Source organism: Meleagris gallopavo, chromosome 1 (genome assembly GCF_000146605.3).
Source record: "Meleagris gallopavo isolate NT-WF06-2002-E0010 breed Aviagen turkey brand Nicholas breeding stock chromosome 1, Turkey_5.1, whole genome shotgun sequence".
Classification (NCBI taxonomy): Eukaryota; Metazoa; Chordata; class Aves; order Galliformes; family Phasianidae; genus Meleagris; species Meleagris gallopavo.
Window position 1 is genome coordinate 189,655,455 of NC_015011.2, and position 10,112 is coordinate 189,665,566.

Consider the following 10,112-nt stretch of genomic DNA (forward strand, 5'->3'; position numbering starts at 1 on the left):
TTTGCTGTTGTATTTATTTTTTAACAGCAGCAACGCTGCCTCAGCCCAATGCTCCCTCTCAACAGCTCTGCTGTTTAACAAGCATTAAAGTTGATGGTGCATGAGACATAACGTGGTTTTACTCACAGCCCTGTCCATGAGCTGGCTCGGTAGAGCTCTCAGCCACAAGTGTTTCAGCCAGTATTTTTTTGGAAGGAAAGGCATGAGATAAAATCAGCCCGAGCCAATCAAATACATGGGACCCATCACCAAAAATGGTGAGTTTGGGAGCACAATGCTCTACCACAGCAATGTGCTTCGGGGTGGCCAGAAAGAAGTCAGCAGCGGTTGAGCCAAGCCCACAAGAAGGTGATTTGAAACCCAACTCTTGGTCAAGCACTTGGACATCCCCCACATACAAAAGCACTCTGTCAAGAGCTTTCCTCTCCTATAAACATTCCATAAATCTTCATAAGTAATCAGTCTTGGAGGAAAGAAAAAAGTGGAACAAAAACGCCACAACAGGAACAAAAAATTGTGCTGAGATTCAGACCTGATGCCAACACGTGGAAGGTTCAAGGGCAGATAGTAGACAGTAATTCAAGATTTTGATGCCTTCTTCTACCACTTGTTCACCTCCTCTTCCCTGCAGACCTAGCGCCAGGCTCCACCTCTGCTGTGTTTCACCTCCAACTTGAAGCAGAGAATTTCCTCTCAAAATACAAAATGGTTTGGGGTTCCAGTTAGCAGCTCCCAAGGTGAAAAGAAGCACCACTCACTGCAGCCACCTTCCCACAGAGCAAGAGGCTGTTTGTGTTTAAATTCTGGAGGTGGAAAACAAGAGAAATTTCACAGAGAAGCTGCCTCAAGTGGAAGGTCTTTGAGATTTAATAAATGACAATAGATATTTCTTATGCCCAGCTCCACAACACTGAGTCAGTTCACATAAAGCTGTTAGCATAGCAATCAGATGGCTTTGCTATCTGGTCCTGGAATTGGATAGTCCCAGGAACTCACATTTCCACTCATTTTAAGTCTAGCTTTTTTGGGGTTACCTTGCTAGCACAAAGCTGAGTTAAAAACATTGGATGCGGTGTTAAATCCTGTTAGCTGATTACACAGCTGAGCAGCAGCAAGTGTTTGCTGAAAAACTGAACCCAACGACTCTATTTGGGAGCCAGATGGTCACGCTGACCTTGTGTAACAGCAGCGAGCTCCTGGTTTTGTCCAAATGCCATCTCTTTCAACAGCTCAGGCTATCTGCTGCACTGACAGGGCTGACATTCCATGGAACAAGCTTGGCTTGGTCAGATGAAATCCTGGAGCGTGGCTTTGCAGAGAGCATGAGCATTGCTGCCATCAGCCCATAGCACGTGTTGTTTGTGCCAAATCCCAGCTCCCTCCAGTCTCCACCTCCTGCCATGCCAACAGCCCTTGTACCACCTATGCTGTCTTCTGAAGAAACCCCTCCAGTGCAAAAGGAAAGGAAATCAAGTTATGCTAAAACTGCAGTAAAAATAAAGCCTTCAGGGTGTCCAGAGAGGTGGTGGTGCCCCATCCCTTGGAGACATTCAAGTCAGGGGATGGGGCTCTGAGCACTGATGGAGCTGTGGGTGTCCCTGTGCACTGCAGGGAGTGGGACCCAATGGCCTTAAAGGGTCCCTTCCAACTCCAACCATTCTGTGGTTCTAAAAGCAGTTTGGGACATCTTAACACAGGCAGCAACAAATAGGACTGATGTGCCCTGAGGTCACAGTAGAGGTGACACTGCACACAAGGGGACACAACCTAGAGGCCATGGCCAATGGGAAGTGATTCAGGTTTCACCTCACCTCCCCACGACTACCTATACATTTACAACATCAGTGGCTAGCAACATGGAAAACAACAGGGAAGCAAACAAGAAAAGCACCTTCCCAGTTTGCTCAACTTCCTAATAGAATCAGAGACTCTGATTGGAAAAGATTTCCAACTCCAACCCCAACCCACCCCACCATGTTCATGTCCCTCAGTGCCACATCCCCATGGCTCTGGAACACCCCCAGGGATGGTGACCCCCTCCTCTCCCCTCCCTGTGCAGCCTGTGCCAGTGCTGACATCTCTTCCCAAGAATAAGTTAGGAGCAACTAAAGAACTGAGTTCCCTTTCCAGGTCCCTTGACTTGTTCCTGGATATCCAGTTCCACACTCCAAGCTCCAACCATTTTTGGAACAACTTTTGTGGAGGCTGGAGATGAATGTTTTTACTTCCTAAGACAAAAAGAAATCGGAATTAACTGTGTTGTTATTTTTAGAGAGTAGCTTTGTGCACCCACCCTCTGGAGAGAGCTCCAAGTCACAGACCCCGGGAGGATGGAGATGCCTGCATAGGGATGGAGTCCTTCTGATCTGGGTAGCTGACAAGACGTGCCCATGCTGCACTGCAGCAGCCTTTCCACTCATCTCAATGCATTCAAGGCAGCACACGGAAGCTCCTGGGAACAACAAACTTGCAAATCAGAGTGGGACACTTGGCCTCACTCTACACCACTGCGCCTTTCACTGGTGTCGGCCCAGGTCTTCACCATCCCTGCTGGTGCCCTGAAAGAGCATCAAGCAACATTGGTCCTCCCTGCACTAGTATTCAACAGCTGGACAAAAGCACCAGGAGCCCACTCTCCATGCAGGAGGAGGAGGGTCCCTCAATTTAATGCACCCTGAGACCACTCCTGCCAATCACCAGCTGCCTCATTGCACCCACAAACATGCAGCACAGTAACCAGCTGCCTGCGTTCAACACAAATGCTTGGCCACTTTACAAGCCTCGCTCCCCACGTTATCCCCTGCCGTTAAAAAAAAATAACAGTAATAAAATGCATTTAAGAGGGACTTACCAAAAGGCAGTACTTCAGCACAATACCTTGCTGAACGTTTCTGTTCTGCTCAAGGACCTGAAACATCCACCTCTCCCGAGCCCTGCTGATGGTTTACGTTTTAATAGGGCCGATAAGCTCCCAGCTGGAACAGCTCTCACGCACAGTCAGTTTTATCTGCTGCCAAGCACACTCGTTACAGAGCCTTTCTTATCACTACTGCAAATATCAGCAGAGATAGAGAGGAGCACGTAACGCCCAGGGATGGAGGCTACAGAGATACAAGTGGACGCTTGGTCTTCTTGACACTGTTAGCCCCAGGCTTGTGACCTCATGAGCTCACTGCTCCTCCTCACTCACCCCAGGTGCCCCCAAGATCTACAAAAGGAGTCCAAAACCCAGACCACAGACTGCTTAGGGAGAGGTGTGGAATAGAGTCCAGACAGTCAGGCAGATCTTCCTGCAGCTCAGCTACTAACTTCAGGGAAATGGGGGAAAAAACAATAGTGCTTGGGGGGAAGAAGCCACGAGAATTTAAGTGATGGCCCCATGGGTCTGATAGAGCACTCAGCACTACCAGACCCTGGCCCCAAAAGCTTGAATTTAAGGACTGCCATGATAGAAGGCTTGTAGCACAGCAAGCTGATGCTTTTAGAAATATAGAGGACCCCTTCATTTAAGCTCATTCTGCTCTTGGAGACATCTCTAAAAGTCAGGACCTCAGGTTACAGCTTCCACCAAACTCAAGGGCTCCGTTCCTGCGAACTAATCACCTTTCCTGCTGCAATACAGTGGCATTTAGCACATCAAGAAGATAAAACCCCAGGGGTTTTCAGGCCAACAGGAGCCTTTGCCTTCAGGTCAACAACTCAAATCCAACCTGTTATTAACCTCTGCCCAAAGCTCTCACCCCTCCCACTTGCAGGTGAAGCATTTCAAGAAGCTTGAAAACCAGCAGGCACCAAAGCTTTCCCAGCCTGGCAGACGGATTGCAGCAGGCAAGTTGTTTGCAACAGCTCCCCAAAAGTGACCCCTAATAAAAGATAAATTAAGAGTATTTCCAACCTGCAGTGACTTTTGGTGGAGTTGGAGTTGCATTACAGACCCAGGAGAAGAGCAATGCCAGCAGGTTTTGAGGGCTGGAAACCCAAATCTGGAAGAACCAACCTTGTCTTCGAGGCCAAATCCAAAACTAGAAGGATGAACCTCACGTTTGAGGCCAAGAGCTTCTTCCCCATGTTCTTCTTCTGGAGAAGACTAACAGGTGTGTTCAGGCTTTAGCTGGATGTTTCAGTAGGTGCATCTCTCCAAGAGCTCTGACAGCTCCTAGCTGGTGGCCATGCCATTTAATATCCACTGCAGATAGCAAAGCCACAGTAAAAGTCTCCCACTTTCACCAGTTTGCTGGGATCCAATCTGCATGCTGCCAAGTCTGCATGGGCTCAGTCACTCATCAAGCCCTGGAGGCAGTTGCGTTAACTCCTGCCTATAAAACACACCATTTCACAGCTACTTTGTGGTCACCATCACTACCCAAAAAGAAGGATCTGTGCCATTTCCTAAGCAGTGCCAAGCGTGTCTGCTTCAGCTGTGGCATTTGGGGACATGGGGCCTCTGCAGGACATCAAGGACAGCGTGCAACCAGCTGGTTACCCCCATCCTCGTGCACTGAGCACCCCAACACCCTCTCCCTTCAGAAGAAAGGAGCAATCTGCCAGGCTACATTGAGTTCATGGACCTCGCTGTACCACGTACATCTGCCTCCCTTCAGACTGCTCACAGCAACCAGTATTGCTCGCTTACAGACATTTCCTTTAAATAAAGAGGAAGAAATAAGGTCGACAAGATGCTAAGTGACAAGAAGGGCTGAAACCCCAGCACGCTGCAGGGGCACCTGGAGGGACACATCCTTGGGTGCTGGCCTTCACCTCCACTCCTCCTGCCCGTGTTTTCAGGGACGGCAGCTGCCCTGCTATCATCCCACAAGGAGACTGCTATTTCTTTGCAGAACAGAACTCCGTGGAGCCCCTGCACAGCTTGTTTCAGCAGCAGCAGGATGACCTTGCCTGGCAGCGTAAAGAGACACCGGAGCACGCTTGCTCCCATCACATTAACATTTTAACATATACAGCTGTCTTACCCACAAGCACACTGCATTCCTGTATGTTATACAGCTCTCCTTGAGATCCAAACAACAGCAACAAAAAAAAACATCCTTGCGCAAAACAAGGCCGATTAGGCAGCACTTGTGATAAGGGAAAATCTCTCCAGCCAAACTGTAAACTTCGCACGTTAAATTAGGCTTTTAATGAGGATGAGAAGCACTCAGCGATAAATTCAGAGCTGGGTACTTTTTTTTGCTGCTTTGCTTTAACACAGATTCTGCCTCCAGGAATAAAAACAGGAGAGCACAGCTGCAATGAGCTCACCAGCATGCCAAACCCAAGCAGAGGGGTAACCCACCCCCAAAACTGGAGCTGCCCACAACTCCGTATTCAGAGAGCATCAAATGCAGCACAGCAAGCAGCTCAGGAGCTCACAGCACTCAGCTGACAAGCACAGGGAGATGTTGTATATGTATTTTTAGCAAGCTTTTTGCTATCTCTGTAGAGGCTGGGAAACAGGGCTTGCAAGCTGAGCGCAGAGCAATCCTTCTCGATAAACATAATTTGCATGCTAAGAGGAACACGGCTGAAAATAGAAGGCTGGAGAAGCCATAAGGCCTCACCTCTCTGCTTGATGAATCGCAGGGCTCCTAACGAACCACACACAGGTTGTTACAGGGGCTGCTCAGCTGTTACTGCAGCACAGAGCGCTGAACTCCAACAAGCATGGAGAAATCCCAACCCAAAACACTCCAGAGGGGAAAGCATGAGAAAAGCCAACCAAATCCCACAGCTGCATTTCTGCATGGATACCCTACCAGGACACCAGTGCTTCAGTTCACTGAATTCCCGACTGCAATAGGTGTGAGTGATGGTTTAAAGACTCATCGCAAGATGCACGAATAATTAGCAGACACAATGGCACCAAAATTGCCACAGGACCCACGGATGTCATCACTGCTGTATCAGGTGACTTCCTATAAAACATCACCCATCTGACTGCCTCAGAAAGCTTGTCTACCCTGGGCTTCTACCTACAGCAAAGCAGTCGGGCTGGAGAGGGGGGACTTGTGCACTTCATAGAGTCATCACAGAATGGCCTGGGTTGCAAAGGAGCACAGTGCTCACCCACTTCCAACCCCCTGCTGTGTGCAGGTCACCAACCAGCAGCCCAGGCTGCCCAGAGCCACATCCAGCCTGGCCTTGGATGCCTCCAGGGATGGGGCATTCTTACCCTACAGAACCTGTCTTATCCCCAAGGAAGAGCCAGAGGTCAAAGGGTTGGATGAGCCCTTCCCACACCTACAGCTGGGACATGCAGGATATGTTTTAACCCCAAGGAACAGTATGAGGAAAAATTTATTCTCCAAAGGAGCAGTCAGGCATGGCACAGCTGCCCAGGGAGAGGGGTCACCATTCCTGGAGGTGTTCCAGAACCACAGAGATGTGGCACTGAAGTCATTGGGCATGGTGGAGTGGGGTGGGGATCTTAAAGGCCTTGGAAGGGCCAAGCCTGCCCCTTCACACCACACTTCTACACTTGCAGAAGGGTCTGGGGAATCCAGCAGGGCAACAAGCCAAACACAGCCTCAAATCATTAAGCCCCAAAGCTCATTAACTGACTGCTCTGGGATTAAATGGGCTTCCCAGCAGTACTCAGTGCATCCCTCACCACCCCATGACCTCCTGGGTTTGACCAGCAGCCTCAGGGCTCCTGGTGACTTGTTCAGACTCTTGGTCTGACAACTTAATTGGTTTTATTTGTTTTGCTGCAGTGCTGCAGTAGACAACCAGACCATTGACTTGATTTAAGATGGAGGCAATTTCATTTATGATGGGGTGACTGTCAGCACGAGGGATCCATCAATACAAGACAAGTGGCTCAAGATAGAGTCTAGCAGACGATTAGTGTATAAACACACAGCCAACCCATTATGCCTCTTTAAATGCTGCATTTGGCATAACTATTAAAGGAAACACCGCTCCTCACCTTGTGCTATTTAAATCAGATGCAAGATGCTGAGCAACCTCTGCAATGGGAGCCTAAAATTCAGCATAGCTAAAAAGCAGTGCAATGGAGCAGGTACCCAGATTTGTGCATCACCTGGGATGAGGTCTGGTTTGTCTCCACTCTTCATCTAGGAAGAAATAATAATAGTAGTAACAACCATATTATTACGGCACTGCTGCCCTGAGCTGTGGTGCCCCATCCCTGGAGGTGCCTGAGGCCATGGAGGGGTCTTGGGCAGCCTGGGCTGGTGGGGGACACGCAGCCCACGGCAGGGGAACTGGATGATCTTGAAGGTTCACTCCAACCCAAGCCATTCTATGACAATTCTACAAACATCACCAGCCCACTTCAGCAATTCCTGGATAAGGAGCCACAAAAATCACTGCCAAAAACACATCCACAAGAGAAACATTTTTTCGTGGAGCTGGTCCTGCCCAGAGGCAGATGGGGAAAAGGGACAGAGTTCCATCATTACACGTAATGGATTCAGCATATGAAAACACACGGTGTGGCAAGAAGGACCCGAGCAAGGAGAGATTTCCCATTGCCACCCAAGAAGGTCTGCACTGGAACACCCTTCAAGGGAATGCGCTGTACCTTGAAACCACTTCTTGGCAGAGGCGCTGTGCAAATATTTAGTTACGTATAAAAATAAGGCTTTTTCAGGTTATTGAGCAATGACAGCCTATTCCAGCAAGCATCCATACAGTCATCCTGCCAGTCCCTGGGGGTATTTTTGGAGGAAGTGGGGAGAAATATGGAAGGGAACAGCAGCACAGCCAAACGCCTGCACGCAGCTTCTCTGAAAGCAGAGACACGCACTGAAGTAGCTGCATCTAATCACTGTTTATAGATGGGCTGCCAAGCAAAAGCAACTGCTATAAACAATCCTTTTAATCCCTTTTTTCCCCTGCATCACGCGCCCAGTCGTCCTACAGAGGTTTGGTAAACACCGTAAGCGCACTCATGGTCAACACATCTGGAACAGAGATGTCTTTTGCTCGGGGAGGGAAGGAGAGGAACAAGGCAGTGAGGTCCCATGTGGGGAGTGGAAATCACACCCTTGGGTGGGAATAAGGTGGCACTGCCGTAAAGGGAGCAGCTTGTTGGTGTGACACTGCCCTCTCCTGAGCAGAGGGAACACTCAGCCTCGTGCTACTTGACTTTGAGGAGCAGTAGCCCCGAATGCTCAGTGCCAGCAGATAAAAGAGCCGAGTGGAAAAGGAGAAGCCAAAAGACACCGCTTAGCCTCACAGCTGCTGTGGTGACCACCAGCAAAACAGCAGCAGCCTCCTCCCACCAAAAGCCCTTGTTATTTTGCTGCACAAAGAAAAACTCCCAGGGACACCTCTCCTTTTCCCCCCCCCCACCATTTGGTCTCCTCGAGGTGTAATTAGCAGCTGCTGCAGCCTAACGATGCCTCTTTATGGCAGGAGCCAAGTGGCTACCAGGTGGATCCTATTGCTACTCACAAGAAGGCGTGGAGCATCTCAGTCATCTCAATCAGGCACTGATCGGGAGCACAAATGTGTAATTTGCTCCTTAAAAAGAAGTTTCAAACTGGCATCACTCCCTAAGTAAAGCATGTCCAGAGCCCCACACACCCATACCCACCTCCAGCCCCAACGCTCCCAACGTTGGCCAAACCATGATGCACAGGCCAAGAGCTGTAGAGCAGCAACGCTGTATTTCAGAGATGCAACCACATCCTTTTATCTTCACCCTCAGCAGGACCTAAAAACCAGCTAAGGGCTGCTGATCCCTGCAGGGGTTTCTGCTGGAAAGGCACCCAAACCCATCACCACCAGTGAGCACCTGAACGCTGCGCAGACAACAAGGGCAGAGGGGATGTTCCCTATCAAGATCTTCACCTCAACTTACAACAGCATTCTGCAGATTGCAGTTCTTGTAACCCATACAGCAGCGTGCTTAAAAAAGAAAACACAACAATAATAAAAAAGAAAGTGACCCCTCTAATAACTTTAATGCAGTTACCTGAGATCAAGTGCACGTGGCGCGTTGCAGCTCGAAGTGCAGGAAGCCACCCCTGGCCCCTGCAGTTGGCTCATTATCTCAGTATAACCTCCCTGCTTCATAAAAGCAATTTGTTGCCTTGCTGAAACGAAACCCTTTATCATTAATTCCAAGCCAGCAGCTCCTGAATCCACAGCCCAACACTAAATAAATTGATCGAACCCAAACTCATTTTCTTTGTGCTGCTCGTTGTCGAGGCTCAAGACAAACATCAGTCATGCTTCGCTTTCAAGTACAGAATTCATTGCAGGGAGGAGCGTAACGTGCAGAACATGCTTATTTAATAGAGAAAGTACTGCTTGACAGAGACACCCGCTACAAAATGAACTCTGAGCTCATATTCGCCCCAAAGCAGCAGCAGCAACTTCCCAGAGCAGCTGGAAGGAATATTGGCTTAAAGATGCTTCAAGTCTCAATGGGGGAAAAGGTGGGGATGGGTCGGGGTCGATGATCTTGGAGATCTGTCCCAAATGTAATGACTATGATTCAGTGGGTGGGAATGGTGGGGATGGGTTGGGCTTGGTGATCTTGGAGGTCTTACCCAACCTTTCTGGTTCTATGCAAATAGGTTCCAATCACAGCCTTGAAGGGTTCAGGTGGACAAAGCTGTGTGGTGCATTAAAGGATGGATTCCATAGCAGTGTGACTGCCAGAATGAGGCAGGACACTCATTCCCTCTAGCTTCTCCCCGGCCACACTTGCCAAGCTGGCAATTTAGGAGATGGACTGCAAGTGGAAGGCATTCATCCTGCATCTGTGCAAGATCCAAACCCAAAAAAAGACTCTTTAAGAGCTGGTCTAACTTTTGCTGCTGATGGCACTGTGTTTCCTGGCAGTTGGAAGCAGCCAGGGGAGAACAGCATGCTGGGGCTCAGTGCTCCCCATGCCCGACATAACCCTGCCCTGCAGACATCCTGCAAAGGCTCACAGGGTGAGCACTCATTTTCCAGCAAAGAGAGCCATCATTCTTTTTTTCCTTTAATGATGCAGCATTGTCACTATTCCGATCATATATCCGCTATCCCTTTCCAGCCCCAAAATAACCCCTACAGCCCACATGGTGGCAAGTAATAACAGCGGCCGTGCCAACCCACCCCTAAGAACCAAAGTTTCAAAATCCCATTTTGGGGTC

At 49.2% G+C, this 10,112-nt stretch overlaps 1 protein-coding gene across 2 annotated transcripts in view; it reads right to left on the bottom strand.

Annotated features, from left to right (window-relative positions):
* The window catches only part of GDPD5 (glycerophosphodiester phosphodiesterase domain containing 5), a 148,870-nt gene extending 145,928 nt beyond the window's left edge, over window positions 1-2,942 (bottom strand). Inside the window, exon 1 of one of the 2 annotated variants that reach the window (XM_031552109.1) lies at window positions 2,852-2,942. The gene's annotated coding sequence lies outside the window, so the exon portion shown is untranslated. The remainder of the gene's footprint in view (window positions 1-2,851) is intronic. The other variant, XM_010706274.3, reaches the window with a different exon arrangement.
* Between the last annotated feature and the right edge of the window lie 7,170 nt (window positions 2,943-10,112).